Below are 15,359 nucleotides of genomic sequence, written 5' to 3' on the forward strand. Positions count from 1 at the left end.
CGCCGCCGGGCGCTCGGTCGCCCCGCCCCGTCCCTGCCAACGCCCGCTCTGTGGGTCGGTCAGTCAGTCCCGGAGCGCGCGCCGCGGGAGCTGAGGGAGAGGAGCGGCGCGCCTGGAGAGGCGGCGGCGCGGCGGGGGGGACGCGAGCAGCTGCTGCCTCGCGCGGGGCTCCCGGAGGGCCGAGGGGCTGCCACGGTGAGTGCTCCACCGCCTGGCCCTCGAGGTCGGGGAAAGGAAGGATCCAGGTCCCCGGGAGGCGCTGCCGCCTCCATTTTCCTGGCTCCCGGCGTGGCCCTCCGGGCGAGAGCAAGCGGCTGCAGTCCGGGGCGGGGTCGCTGCCGAGCTCTCGGCGTTGGGGCTGCGCCCAGCAAGGCGGCCTGCGGTGGGTAGGGGTCGGCGGGGCCTGGGCTGCCCCCCACTCGGGGCGGCATCGTGCAGACAATAGGGCGAGTGGGCGCCTGGGTAGGTGCGGCGGGGCTTCTACTCCGCGCAGGGCTCCGGTGGCCGGGGACTGCTCGCGGGTGGAAAGGGACTGGCCCCCCGGTAGCCGCAGACACCGCTCGAGGCGGGTTTGTTCTAGCTTTTATGCCCTGCCCGCCTTCATAAATTAGTTCAATGCAGAGACGTCGAAATGCGGGGTGCTTTTGGTGTCTTCTAATTAAGCAAAGTAATTGCTCCAGTGCTTTTTAGCCTCATCTCATCTTTCCGCGTACATTCCCGCCGGAAATCCAAACTGCAGTTCAGTGGAGGACGACAGAAAGGGAGGAGGCTGCCTAATAGTGTCGGAAGGATGCCTTCGTTTTAAGATGCTGATACCCTTTTCCTATTCAGAGATTGTCTTAGAATGGCCCCACTGTGTGAACCGGAGACTGCTTGATCCTTATGTAGACATAAAGATGTGCCTTAGTATGAAATAAGAGCTTTGGAAAATGATACAAGAGTTGCACGTTTCCTGTGTGTTGCATTTTATACATTCTGTGGGAAGAGCAGTTCGGGGTGGATACTGCCTGCAGCATTTCTCATGGAGAAGTGGAGAGCCGCCCAAGTGGGTAAAGTCCTCCGTGGACGTAGCGGGCTAGCGTGATTCGATTATTAAAGGGTGACTTCGTGTTCGTTAGAATACTGAAGTCAGCAAACAGTGTGGAAACCTACTCAGGTACAGTGTGAGACACAAAACGAACACCCCCACAACACTGAGAGTGGCAGAAAAGGCGCATTGAAGCAGAGTAAACTAACGGTCCATACAGAATAATACGTTAGCAATGTGAGGGTGGATAAGCAAGCCATAAGCCGCAGTAGTTCTCTACAGGTAAACAGTCATACACCACCTGTTTACCTTTTAGCCTGTTATCAAGAAGGTTGAACGAGATAACGCAAAATTGGTAGCCCCTTACCTATCTGTGAGAGGCTCAATACATGCTAATTCTTTTTCCTACTGCTGGGGATGGGGTGTCGGCTGTCGATCTTGTGAGGGGGTGGGTCAGAAGTGAATATTGGTAATAGTGCATTATATAGGCATAGCACAAGGCAGTGAAGAAAAGGTGAATTCTACATTGAGGTCAGTGGTGGGGTGAAACTATGGAAGCTGCCAGTGTATGGGTGGAGTCTTTTAAAAGGTTGGATATTTTCTTTAAAAATAATATTTTATTAGCTAGCACATATTAATTTTACATAATAATGAGTTTCATATTTTCATACATGTACATCATGTATTTCGATTATTTCAACAGGACTGGTGGGATTTCAACAGTGTAGACTTGGAGAGGAAGACATTCCACGTGTAGGTGGTGATTATCTTTTTAGAGCTGGATTCAGGAGCCAGACATGGTGGATCATGCCTGTAGTCTCTGCACACAGGAGGCTGAGGCAAGAGGATTGCAGTGCAGTCCAGGTCAACATGAGTTACAAAATGAGACCCTGTCTGAAAAAAACAACAAACCCAGCCATCACCACCCCTACACACATGAAAAAAAAAATCCAAATTCTCTAAGAAGAACGTTGGAGAAGTAGCAAAATAAGGACACCCTTTAAAAACCTTTCTTGAATTTGATTTTTTTTTTCACCAGGTGTTTTGTGGTGTTTGGATTGCTACCCACTTCTGTTTGATTTTATTGAGGAACTATGTGTGGTCGTTTCTTTGTGATGAGTATTAGCTCTATGTAGTATTCCACTCAGGCAGACTCTTCAGGTCTCACTGAGATTATTCAGTTAGTTGGCTGACAGTAGTGGAGTGGCAGGCATCTTTTGAGAATGTTTACACAACTTTTAACACTTTTCTGGCCAGATGTTTTTAACCATCTTTGAGGATAATTGTGTTGTTTTTTGTTTTGGTTTTACTGGGTTTTGGCTCTCTTCAAATAAATACTTAGTGGACTAGAAAGAAACAAGGGCAATGTCTGGGATGCATATTTGCTTTGCTTTGGAAGTTGTGAATGTATTATCACACATTGGTATTATCCCCAACTATTTCTTTAAGAAAAGTAATATTAATGGAGTAAGATATGTAACCTCAGGCTAACTATTGTGTTCTTAATTTCTTTACCTGTAAAATGAGGAGCTTGGAGTAGATTACTGGTTTCTGTGTTATTTTTTTTACTGATCTTAAGATTTTGTTTTGAGACAGTTTTTGGAGCCTGTCTTGGGACTCTAGACCAAGGTGGCCTTGAACTCCCAGAGATCCACCTGTCTCTGCCTCCCAAGTGCTGGGATTAAAGGCATGTGCCGCCACCACCCAGCTTTTTGAGGAGCTAATATTGGTAGCATGAGCCTTGAAGGGTCCAGGTAGGAGGGTGCTGAGTTTAAGGACTGCCTACCTACATCATGAGACTGCCTCAAGACAAAAAAAAAATAATGAAAATTTTATTTTGATAAAGAGCTTTTAAGGGTCTTTAGACACTTGACCTAAAGTTCGTTAAACAGTTTGGAGATACAGCTCAAGTCGAGAGCAGTTACCATGGTAGGGACCTGGATTTGATACCTACCACCACCACAAAGCCCATAGTCTAGTTTGTAATGTAGCACTCGAGACGCTAAGGCAGGAGGAATAAGGCTAGACTAAGCTATATACTGAAGCCCTGACTCAAAAGATGTTTTAAAATTATAATAAATAGTTACTATATAATACGTACTATTTTCAACACTTTGTAGTATTGAATTATTTATTCCTCACCATGCCTCTATAAAGGAGGTCTGTTATTTGAGAAAACAAGCAGAGGTAGTAAGTTTCTTTCCCAAAGACTACACAACTATGAAGTAAACATAGAGATTTACCACTAGGTAGCCTAATTCTTGTATTTTTACCACCTTCCTGTGCTGCCTCTTTTTCTCTTGTGTTGAAATCTTTATACAACTTTTGCCAATTTAAGCATTAAATGGTTAACTTTCGGTGCTGTTAAATCTGTTCATGTTGAGGAGCTTGTGCCATTAATCGCAGCACTTGGGAGGCAGAAGCAGGTGGGTCTTTGAGTTCGAGGCCATCGTGGTCTACAAAGCTAGTTAGAGGACAGCCAGGGCTACCCAGAGAATCCCTGTCTCCCAGAGGAAAGAAGTTCCATGTTATTGTGTAACTGTTACATTGTCCATTTCCAGAGCATTTTCACAATCCCAAATTGAAATTCTACCTGTTAAACAGTAACTTCACATCTACTACTGCAGCTTCTAGTAGCAACTTTCTTACTTTGTCTCTATGCCTTTGACTCCTGGGGTACTCTCTGAAAGTGTAGTCATTATTTTATTGTTGTTGGGCTTTTCTTTTTACCCAGAATCTTAAATCGGAGCCCAGGCTGTACTAGAATTCACTGTATAGTTCATGCTGACTTAAGCTCATCACTGTAGCCTGTTTGTTTGCTTATTTATTTATTTATTTATTTATTTATTTATTTATTTATTTATTTATTCACATTAGAGATCTGAATGACCTACAGACTCAAGCTTCCCTTACACTATCTGTGTGTTTACTTAGGAGTTTTAAATGAGCAATTGATAGGAAACTTAATAGACTGGAGACGTTTTAAACTTCGGTCCTGCATACTGCTTGTTCATATAAAATTGTCTCAACAACAAATGGACAAAGTCAAACATTTCTATGGGGGTGTACTCATCCTGTTGAAGTCATTGCTTGTTAAAAACAATGAACATTTAACAATAAGTCCTGATAGCATATCATAAATGTTTTTGCAATTCATTGTTATTTTGTCTTGTCTCTTAAACACTGCTGTAGTTCTGTGAAAAGATTACCTTGATCAAGGCAACTCATACAGAAGTGCTGAGTGCTGGGATTAGGGGCAGGTACCTGGCTTAAAATTTTATTTTTATTTTTCTTTATATCTTTTTATGTGTATGAGTGTTTTATCTGCATATATGTATGTGTAACCATGTGTATCCACTGAGGTCAGAAGAGGCCATTTGGATCCCCTGGAATTGGAAAGTTACAAGGGGTTGTGATTCTGGCAACTGAACCTGGGTTCTCTGCAAGAACAAGTGTTCTTTCTTCTTGGTAGTTGTAAATGCTTGATATGGTGCTAAAACTGAACTCAGATCCTCCGCAAGAATAGTACACCAAGCCTTTTCTCCAGTTCTAACTTTTCATATTCTTATTAGTCATTTGGGATATAACTGTGTAAGATTTTTGCTTACTTTTAAAATTCAATCCTTTTTTTTTTTTTAGGCTTGTAACAGTTCTTTATATCCTAAATACAAACTATTTAGCCAGATATATTTTCTCTTAATTTGGTGCTTGCCTGCTTTTATTTATTCATTTTTGTGTATGACAGGGCTTGTCATGTATCCTAGGATGACTTCAAATTCATTAAAATACTTTGACCTCAGCCTCCTGAGTGCCAAGATTAACAATGTGTTTCATAATACTCACTTTGTGCTGTATAACTTTTTAAATGTTTTAATAATGGACTTCATTAAGAGTGTTAATTTTTCTTATGATTATAGGTATTTTCTGTGTCCTAATAACTTCCTATTTCAAAGTTGAAAAGACATATTCCTGTATTTTCTCTTGTATGAGTTTTATAAGTTTAGTTCTTGCATTTCTTGCTATGCTCCATTTTAAATTAAATTTTTATTGTGGTATGATGTAGAAATTAAAGCTCTCCTCCCTCCTTTATGTCTAGTTGTTTCAATATTTTTCAAAAACCACTTTCCTCTTTATCTACCTTGAGTTCCTTGTTTCGAAAAATCATTTGATTTTATAAGTGTGGGTCAATCCATGGATTGTCTGTTATATTGATGTAATAATTCCCTGTCCTTTTGCCATTATTAATTATTTTAAATATCATTAGTTTGAAATCAGTCTATTCACAATTGTTTTGACTAATCAAAGTCATTTTTTAATAATATGGATTTTAGAATCACTTTGTTTGATTTATTATTTTTGTGATGCTGGAAGTTGAACCACATTTCTACCTCCATCTTGTTAATTTCTGTTTTTAAGAAAATAGTTTTCTTTTGATGGTGGTTGTAATTGTATCAACTTCCTAGTTTAGTTTGGGGAGAACTTATAAAGTACTGCATTTTCTAATACGATGGTATTGTGCATCTGTCTGTTTTGGACCCCAATTTCTCAGTAGTGTTCTGTATTTTTCATATGTAACATTTTATTACAGTGTTACATAAGCATCGTGTTCAGCCCTACTTCTGACACTTCCTATACTCAAATCCTCCTTTATACATACTTTCTTTTTACAATATAAATTAAGATTTAGTCTGAAGATTTTCCAAGTGATGTCTTTATCTGATTCATAGAGGAAGGGACTATTATCCATTGTGATATCACAGTGCTAGAAATAGAAACTTAAACTGTCTTTAGAAATGTAAAACTAAAGATATTCCCAGGGCTAGGGATTTAGCTCAGTGGTTGCCTAAACACTTAAAAATTAGAAGTTTAATGCTGTCTAAATTCTTTTGGCTTGTGTGGTTTTGGATACTAATTTAAACAAGCTGTGTTAATGTCCTGCTTCCTTCCTTCCTCCTTCCTTTCTTCCTTCCTTCCTTCCTTCCTTCCTTCCTTCCTTCCTTCCTTCCTTCCTTTTTTTCTTTTTTGGTCAATTTGACATAGGCCAACATTATCTAGGAAAAGGAGCATTGTTATTGTTTGTAGGCAAGTCTGTGAGACATTTTCTTGATTAATGATTGATGTGGGAGGGCTTAGCCTCCTGGCAGGGGGATGCCACCCCTGGGCTTGTGATCCTGGGTGTTTAAGAAAGCAAACAAAACAAGCTAGGGCAGACAAACCAGCAAGCAGTATTCCTCCATGGCTTCTGCTTCAGTTCCTCCCTCTAGGGTCCTTCCTTGAGTTCTCCATATGGTGAAATGATCCCTTTCCTCCCCAGGTTGCCTTTGGTCATGGTATTTTTCACAGCAGTAGAATCCTAACTAGAGCAGTTAACATGGTCTAATCTTTCTTAGAATTTTAAAATTAAAATAATTCTTTATTTGTTGGGAGGGGGAGGTATCAGGACAACTTTGGGAGTCCGTTCTCTCCTTCCACCGTATGGATTTGGGGAACTAGCTCAGGTTGTTGGGCTCAGTGGCAAATACTTCTACTCACTGAGTCATTTTACTAGCCCTAAACTTTTCAGAATCTGAAAAACAATAGTCTTACAAGTTTAATTGGAGCATACCTTTTTTTTTTACTGGTTTACATTTTATGGTTTGCTTTCTTTTTTTTCTTATACTAATATTAACAAGGAGTTATAAAGAAGAAAACAAAATAATCCTACTATTCAGAAATGACTACTAGTTACCATTTTCTGTTTATTTTCTCATTTATGTGTTTTTGTGTTCTGCTTCTTTTATTGAAACTGTTTTTGCTTTCCTGAGCATACTTATATATTATCTTTTCTACATTTTAGATTTCTTTTCAACAATAAATGTATTTTTAAATTCATGTATAAAATATAATATAAAGTATGAAACATTACCACTAGTAATAATCAGTTGCTTATATTTTTCTTCAAATAATTATGTTCAAGGAGATGTATGATGGCTGAGCAGTGGTGGTGCATGCCTTTAATCTCAGTACTTGGGAGTCAGGGACAGATGAGTCTCTGTGAGTTTAAGGCCAGCCTTGTCTACAGAGCCAGTTCTAGGGTAGACTCCAAAGCTACAGAGAAACCCTGTCTTGAAAAACCAAAACCAGAGGAGAGAGAGAGAGAGAGAGAGAGAGAGAGAGAGAGAGAGAGAGAGAGAGAGAGAGAGAGAAGAGAGCTGTATGATGGAACTCCTCACCCAGATAATTTGTATTCCCAGGAATATTTTTGTTTGCATGTTTTAATAAATAAATCTTTTTAAATTTTAACTGAGCTATACTTTTTTTCTCCCCTCCCTTTTTTTCTCTCCTCTGACCCCCACGCTCCCGATTTACTCAAGAGATCTTGTCTTTTTCTCCTTCCTGTGTAAATGCATGCATGTCTGTCTTTCTTAGGGTCCCTCTTTGTTGCCTAGGTTGTCTTGGCTTGTGGACTGTAGGTTGGTTTTTCTTTGCTTTGTGTCTAGAAGCCACTTATGAGTGAGTACATATGATATTTGTCTTTCTGGGTTCCCAGGCATGTTTTAATACACCCACATGTTCATAAACTTTTAGGTTTCTGAGGTTGGAGAGATGCCCAGTGATTGGGAGCACTTGCAGAGAACCCAGGTTTGATTCATAATTCATAATTCATTCACAGTCACTCATAACTCCAGTTTTGGGGGATCTAATGCCCTCTTCTGACCTCTGGACAACAGGAATGCATGTGGTGCACAGACATATGATGTTCAACATACACACACACACACACACACACGTTTACATGCTTATGTTTATAGCACAAATAATAAAAACCCAGAGACAGATGTTGGGGTAGAAGCTGAAGATCAGAAAAACAAAACAGCCAAGGTGTTAGAGAGTTCTTACCTCTACCAAGGCTCAGGCAAACAAAGGGGCGATCCTGTCCTCAGGATGACTACCTCAGACTGCACAGACACTGCACTGAGTTCCTGCCTTACATTTCTCTCTAGTTCTGAGATTAAAGGTGCATCATCCCAAGTGCTGGGATCAAAGTTGTGAAATCTGTTTCTCTCTTAGAATGACTCACTCCAAGTCGCCCAGGTGTCCCTGAGATGAAAGGTGTGGCCACCACTGCCTGTCCTTTATGACTGACCAGTGGCTTAGGTGTGTGGCTACCTAGTGACCTAACTTTGCACTCTGATCTTCAGGCTAGCTTTATTTGTTAGATTACAAACAAAATATCACTACATATGTTGTTTTAAAATGTGGAGTTGGTTGGTTTAGATAGTTCCTTATTCTGCTCAGTCTCATTGAACTCAAATCCAACTCAGCCCCCAAAATGTACCAGTGTTTTTTTATTATTATTATTATTATTATTATTATTATTATTATTATTATTAGAGATGGAGTCTTGCTATGCAGCTCTGGTTAGGAGGGTTAGGATGACATTTAATATTTCTTTTGGTGCCTGTCACTAAGTTGGACATTTAGAAGTGGTGTATCTCTGGAGCTTCAGTGGTTCTCAACCTGTAGGTTACAACCCCCTCAGGAATCACATATTAGATATCCTTCATACCAGATTTTACATTATGATTCATAACAGTAGCTACAGTTATGAAGTGGCAATGAAATAATTTTATGCTTAGGGATCACCAGAACATGAGGAGCTGTGTTAAAGGGTTGCAGCATTAGGAAGCTTGAGAAACCACTGTTATAGATGATCTCTAATAGCTTCCCAAATGATGAAAAACCTACCTACTAGAATGTTCTCCCATATCCTCCCAAACCCTGCTTTATCATACTTTTGTCAACTGGATAGGTGTATTTTCTTAAGAATTCTTTTATATTATAAATGTTTATCAAGAAACAGTTTCATTTGTAAATTAAAACTTTTAAATATATGTGTGTGTGTGTGTGTGTGTGTGTGTGTGTGTGTGTGTGTGTGTACAGGCACACTGATGTCATGGCCCATGCATAGAGGCCAGAGTCAGAGGACAATGTGGAGAAGTCAGTTTTCTCCTACCATGTTGTTGCATAGATAGAATTTAAACAGTGAGGCTTGGCAGCAGTGTCTACCCACTGAGCCTTATCAGTGGCCCCACGAAAGAAGACTTTCAGAAGAGTTTGAAAAAGCATTGCTTATATTATTAACGAGAGAGGCGCAAAGGAGTTTACTGTAAAGACATGTTAGCTGCCCTGGCAGTAGGACTGATTACAGAACTACCTAAAACAAGTTAACCCCTGGATTGTGACATCTGTATATATAATTTAGATGATTATTTGGCTAACAGAACCCATGCCTTTGCCTTTTCTTATTTTCTGTAAGCTTTTTTTGGGGGGAACATATTTAATTCTTGATAAAGTAGACAAATATAATATTGGACAATCTTTGTGTTTATTTTAAAAGGTTAGAATTATTTTCTTTTAGTTTTGTCTGATTGGCTTTTAGTTTCAAATAATTATTTGTTGAGTGCTTATGATGTTAAAGTAGAAATTACTTATTCTGAAAATTCTAAATGTATGTTCTTAAACTTTTTATATATTTTTTAATATTTTTAGACAGTGTCTTATGTAGCCCTGGCTGGCCTGGAACTTGCTAAGTAGACCGTACTGGTCTACATAGCAACTCCAACACACATTGATGTGCCTACCTGTGTCTCCTGAGTGCTGAGAAGGTGGGTACCACCCACACCCAGCACACTATTTTTATACAAAACTGTTTATTTGGGGGGGATTAATTTATTTTATCAGTTTATGAGTGTGAGTGTTTTGCCTGTCTGAATGTATGTGTACCATATACTCGTTTGTGGCCATGGTTGTCAGGAGAGGGTGTCAGGGCACTTAGGAATGGAATTACAGATCCTTGTGAGCCAATATATGGGTGGAAGGAATTGAACCTGGGCCCTTTGCAAGGATAAGAGCTCTTGACTACTGATCCAACAATCCAACCCTAAACTCTCTATTTTCTTACTTGTGTATATATTGAAAAATATTTCAACATATAGGTGAATTAATTTCTCTTTTTAATCTAAAGTTAGAAGTTAGGTGGGTTTTTTATTTGGGGTATTTTGGGAGGTGTTTTTGTTTTTGAGACAGTCTCTGTGTAGGTTAAGCTGGTCATATCACCATCCTCTTGCTTCAGCCTCCTGAGTACTAGGGTTACAGGTGTGGGCTACCACACCTAACCCTACTGATCATTCTTCTGGAAGAAATTTATAGAGAATTGAAGTCATTTCTTACCTAAATATTTGCTAGAATTCCCCAGTGAATACACTTAGACCTTCTACTTTCTGTTTTAGAAGGCTTGTTGCTTTGCCATCGTCTTTCATAAAGAAGTTTAACTTTTTAATTATTCATCAGTACTAGATCCAGTGTTATCTAGATTTTCTTCAATTGTTTTGTAGGTTTTTTTTTTTTTTAACCTTTTACGTTTAGGTCTGTGATCTAATTTTACTTAATTTTTGTGTCTGTTTCTAAATTTATTTATTTTACATATGAATGACCGTATTTGTTTCAGAAAAAAATTGTTAAAAATGTTTTTCCTCCACTGAATTATCTTTACTTCTTTGTCAAAGATCAGCTGTCTATGTTTGTGTGAGCCTATTTCTGGACTCCCTCTTCTGTTTCACTGGTCCATTTGACTGTTCTTTTGTCAGTACCCCACTGTCTTGATTTTTGTGGGTTTGTATAGAGGTTTTGAGGTTGGTTATAGTATCAGTTGTCTGATTTTGTTCAGTTCCTTCAGTATTGTGTTAACTGTTGTGGATCTTTTGCTGTTAACCCAGGAACATCCAACCCTATGATATAAGGACATGATGTTGTCATCTACAAAGTTCACTCTTGAACTGTGCAATTGATTTACAAAAAATGCAAAAAGTTCTCATAGTATTTTAAGTAAGGGTATATTCTTGTGTTGGCTCACATTCATAGCTATCCTTCAGTATAGTGCAATCCTTTGCATTTGACACGCTTGGTTGCCATTATCAATAAAATAACTTGGTAGACTTTTTGTGGCGATTCTGTTGACTGACTCCATAAGTGAAGCCAAGAAGTGGCATCTTGGCAACAACCATGAAGGGTGATATTTACTAGGGATTTTTTGTTTGTTTTGTTTTTAGACATTTGTCAATTTGGGTTTCTCTTTCTAGCTTACAAAGAGACTTTATCATGAATGAGCCTTGGATATTCCATCTCTTCACAACAGTTGATATGACCATGCTGTATTTCTTGGTGATTCATTCATATGATAGATTACACTAATCGATTTTCAGATATTGAGTCATTTTGCATACTTGGGATAAATCCCACTTGATCATAGTATATAATTTTTTTGGCTAATTTTTGTTGAAGATATTTTTATAATATTGGTCTGCCGTTTTCTCATGTCTAGTTTTGGCATTATTGCTAGCCTCATAGGAAGAGTTAGAAAGTGTTCTCTACTTATATGTTCTAGAAGAGGTTGTAGAGTATTTAAGCAATTTCTTTCCTAAATATTTTCTTGAATTCACCAGGGAATCTATCTGAACCTTGTGTTTTCTGTTGGAAGATTTTTAATTATTGATTCAGTTTCTATTAAATTTTATGTGTGAGTACTTTGCGTACTCGTATGTTTGTATACATACCACTTGGATGCCTGGTGTCCATGGAGGCCCGCAGAGGGAGTTATAATTATAACTGGAATTATAGACTTGTAAGCCACCATGTGGTTGCTGGGAATTGAACCTCAGTCCTGCAAGAGCAGCTAGTGGTCTTAACTGCTGAGCTCTTATTTTTCCAGCCCGATTTTAGTCTCTTTAAGATAGTATTCTGGATTTACTTTCCTCTGTGTATAACTTTACATTTAACTTGTGTTTTCCTCTAGGCCATAGGGATTTGTTGTTTTGTTTTTTAATTGTTAGGAATTGAACCTGGGTGCTCTTGCCTGGAGGCAAATGCTACCCCTTCAAGCTCTAGTTGTTTTACCTTTCTATTATTCTGTCGGCATCTTGTCTTCTAAGTGTGTAGATACCACTGTATTCCATGGTGATACAGCTGGATAAATATTTATTGGATTTGTTACTATTGCTTATTCTTTGTTCCTGTTTTTATATTGTTTTCCCCTTCGGCCCCTTTTTGTTCTGCTAGAATATTTTACATGAGTACATTTTCTCTTCTCCTTTGTAGATCACTTATACTTCCTTCCCTACTTTTTTTGTGGTTGGTTGCCTCGGAGTTTACCATATACACTATAGCTAACATAAACACATTTTTTTTTCTTGTTGTTCCAGAAATACTTTGTTTTTCTTCTTTTTTTTCATTTGCATTAAGTTTATTTGTACCAGGACTGAAGGTGTAGAGAGATAAAAAACTGGCATTTATCTAATTTTATTTAAAATTAAAAAAAATGACAACAAGCAACTTAGGAAACAAGTAACAGGTGTCAAAGCCTTTGGAGAAAGATTTACTGAGTACTGTAAATGATTTGTAAGGGTACCAAAGCCTATTAAGAATTTTTCATTTGCATAAAGAAATAGATGCAATGCATTCTTACTCTAGAAACTGCATAGAGATGACTTTCAGGTTCTTGCTTTAGCTAGAAATTCTGAGACTAAGGTTCTTGCATGAAAGCTCTTTATAGTCCTCATTCTTAGCATGAGAAGTCTTAAATACATCATTGTCATGGGGGCAAGGGGAAAGAGACGAAAGTGTCTATCTGGTAGAGTCTCAAGAGAATTAACTTAAAAGGGGTGGGGATGTCTTTGTAGCCAGGTCTCTTGTCAAAGTCAGAGCAATCCTCCTGCCTTAGTCTCCCAAGTGTTGGGATTGCAGGCATGCGTTATCATGCCCAGCTTTCCTTTACTTTGGAAGGATGACTTTTCATGGTACCGAAGTCCTATGTTCATCACTAATTTTTCTCTCAAAATATTAAATATTTTATTTTACTCTTTCATGATTAGATTCTAAGATGTTAAGTGAAAGTCTTACCTAGTCTCTTTAATTTCTTCTTTAAGTTCACAGAGTGTTTAAAGTATTTGCTTGGGATTTCAACTCAATAGTGTGAAAAACTGGAACCCAGCTCTTAAAGTAAGGGCTGGATGTGGTAATGCATGCCTTTTATCTCGATACTTGGCGGTAGAAGCAGATTGGTCATAGTAAGTTTGGCCAACCTGGTCCACATTGCAAGTACCTGGCTAGCCAGACTATAATAGTGAGACTCTGTCTCAAAAAATGTTCCTTCTTAATAAAATGAAGTTCATCTTGTCAACAGGTAATACATATGAAACAATAATGAAATAAAGGGCACTGGCTTGTTAGCAGTATGCCTGTTTAGTATTCATAATCACAAAGAGAAGGAGAAGGAGAATGGAAGAATATACTGTAACTACTGGTGTGTGTGTGTGTGTGTGTGTAAAATGACTATTAGACCAGTCATACATGTTAGACTATTCTAACATCTTAGAATCCATTCAGTCGAAATTAAAGTATAAAATATTTGTTGAGAGAAGAAAAGGTATTATAGTCATGATCAAAAACAGGCCATTAAACTCAATGTATTACCTGGCTATTTTTATTTCTATACAGGTGGTAAGATGAGAATTGATATTTTTAAATATTGATTCTCTTTTTACTTGGTTTAATGTCTGGTCAAAACATATAATGGTTAGCTAGGCATTATAGGCAGCTTCTTTAGTGAAGTTAATAGATTTTTCTAAGTTTTGTTCACATTTCATCGAAAAGTTATTAGGAAAGATAAGTAACCTGTAAGATCCTTTGAGATTCTCTTTGAATTTCTTTCTCTCTCTCTCTCTCTCTCTCTCTCTCTCTCTCTCTCTCTCACACACACACACACACACACACACACACACATTCTTTTTTGAGACAGGGTTTCTCTGTGTAACAGCCCTAGCTGTCCTGAAATTAGCTCTGTAGACCAGGCTGGCCTTGAACTCACAGAGATCTTCCGTCTCTGCCTCCCAAGTGTTGGGATTAAACCCAACCTTTAATAGTCTCTGATAATAGAACAGAGACTACGCTACCGTTTTCCTCCTTTTTAAATTAGAATACTATAATCTGCTTCCACCTAACCTTCCAACATGTGTGTGTATACATGTACACACAAGGTTTGGGGTCAGGAGAGGCACTACAAATGCAAAGAACAGATATGACAGCATTATCTGAACTTTAATTTTGTTTGATGATAGTCAGCTTTAAACATATAAAATTGATATCAGCTTTAATATAGTTGTATAAAAATTTAGGTGTGAAGCAAGCCCACTCTAGAATGTTATTTATTCAAGGGTAATTGTCCTTTGTGCTTTCTAGAGTTCCAGTTTTGTTGCACAGCAAACCCATGACCGTTTGTTCAATATAGACAGTGATTCTGAAAACAAAAGTAACAAAAAGTGGAAAACATATCAGATGCACTAAGTTCATTAGAGGGTTCTAGACTCCTGCTGAGACTTTGTATCCCTGTGGATAGAGGTTTGGTCTTTGGGGAAAGTGAGAAAGCTAACACTTCAAGCTTCTCCCTCCCCTAAACTAATGTGCCTAAAGGGTGGAGAGCTATTGGTGCCTCTCTTCTGGAATTAAGATTAGAGAAGACTGATAAATTGATGGAAAGTTAGAGTGAAGTTAGTTTGAATTACCTAAACTGGGTAAAGGGCATTCCTTTGGCATTAATTCCCTCTTTCCCCTCTCTGCAGATAAGAAAAGTAGTGTTGACTTAGCCAGGTATCTGTCTAGTTAATGGTAGAATAGAACAAGACTTTGAGTTTCCCAGACTCCAACTAGAGGATTCTTACACACTTGTTTCCTTAAGCTGATCTTTTCAGTGGCGAGATGATCTGTTACTCATTCAGATTTAGGACATACAAATTGAAGATTTACTTATTTGAAATGACAAGTTTAGATGCACAGATACACACAGTGACATATACATAACTAAAAAATGAAAGTCTACACAAGAAGGAGACATTTAGTATGTATAATTTGAATACTCAACGGACTTAAAAACTTTTATTTTATTTTAGGATTAGGTATCACTTTGTAACACTGTCTGTGCTGGAATTTACTGTGTAGAACAGGTTGGCCTGAACTCCTAAGTGCTTGCTGTATGCCACCACACCCAGGTTCCATGTAGTTCAGGCTTGCCTTACACTTGCTGTATAATTGAGAATGACCCTGAACACTGGCAGGTTGTAGTGCTTTTTAAAAAAACACATTGGAACTCAGACAGCAGTTAAAAGGACAGCTACATGACAATGTGATTTCTTTTTCTTAAAAAAATACATTTATTAATGAGCGTGCATATACGCCCCCCCAACACAGTGGTGCCATATACATTTATTAATGAGCGTGCATATATGTGCCCCCCCAACAC

The 15,359-nt window shown here is 38.5% G+C and overlaps 1 protein-coding gene across 4 annotated transcripts in view; it reads left to right on the forward strand.

Moving 5' to 3' along the window:
- Positions 1–15,359, forward strand: part of Raph1 (Ras association (RalGDS/AF-6) and pleckstrin homology domains 1) — an 85,844-nt gene that overhangs the window by 273 nt on the left and 70,212 nt on the right. For 3 of the 4 annotated variants that reach the window (XR_003378174.1, XM_026786160.1, XM_013351678.2), the window contains exon 1: positions 7–195. The exons of the other annotated variant lie outside the window; for it this stretch is intronic. The gene's annotated coding sequence lies outside the window, so the exon portion shown is untranslated. Of the gene's footprint in view, positions 1–6; positions 196–15,359 lie in introns of those variants that run through there. 4 annotated transcript variants of the gene reach the window in all.

This window comes from Microtus ochrogaster, linkage group LG4 (assembly GCF_000317375.1).
Source record: "Microtus ochrogaster isolate Prairie Vole_2 linkage group LG4, MicOch1.0, whole genome shotgun sequence".
Lineage (NCBI taxonomy): Eukaryota > Metazoa > Chordata > Mammalia > Rodentia > Cricetidae > Microtus > Microtus ochrogaster.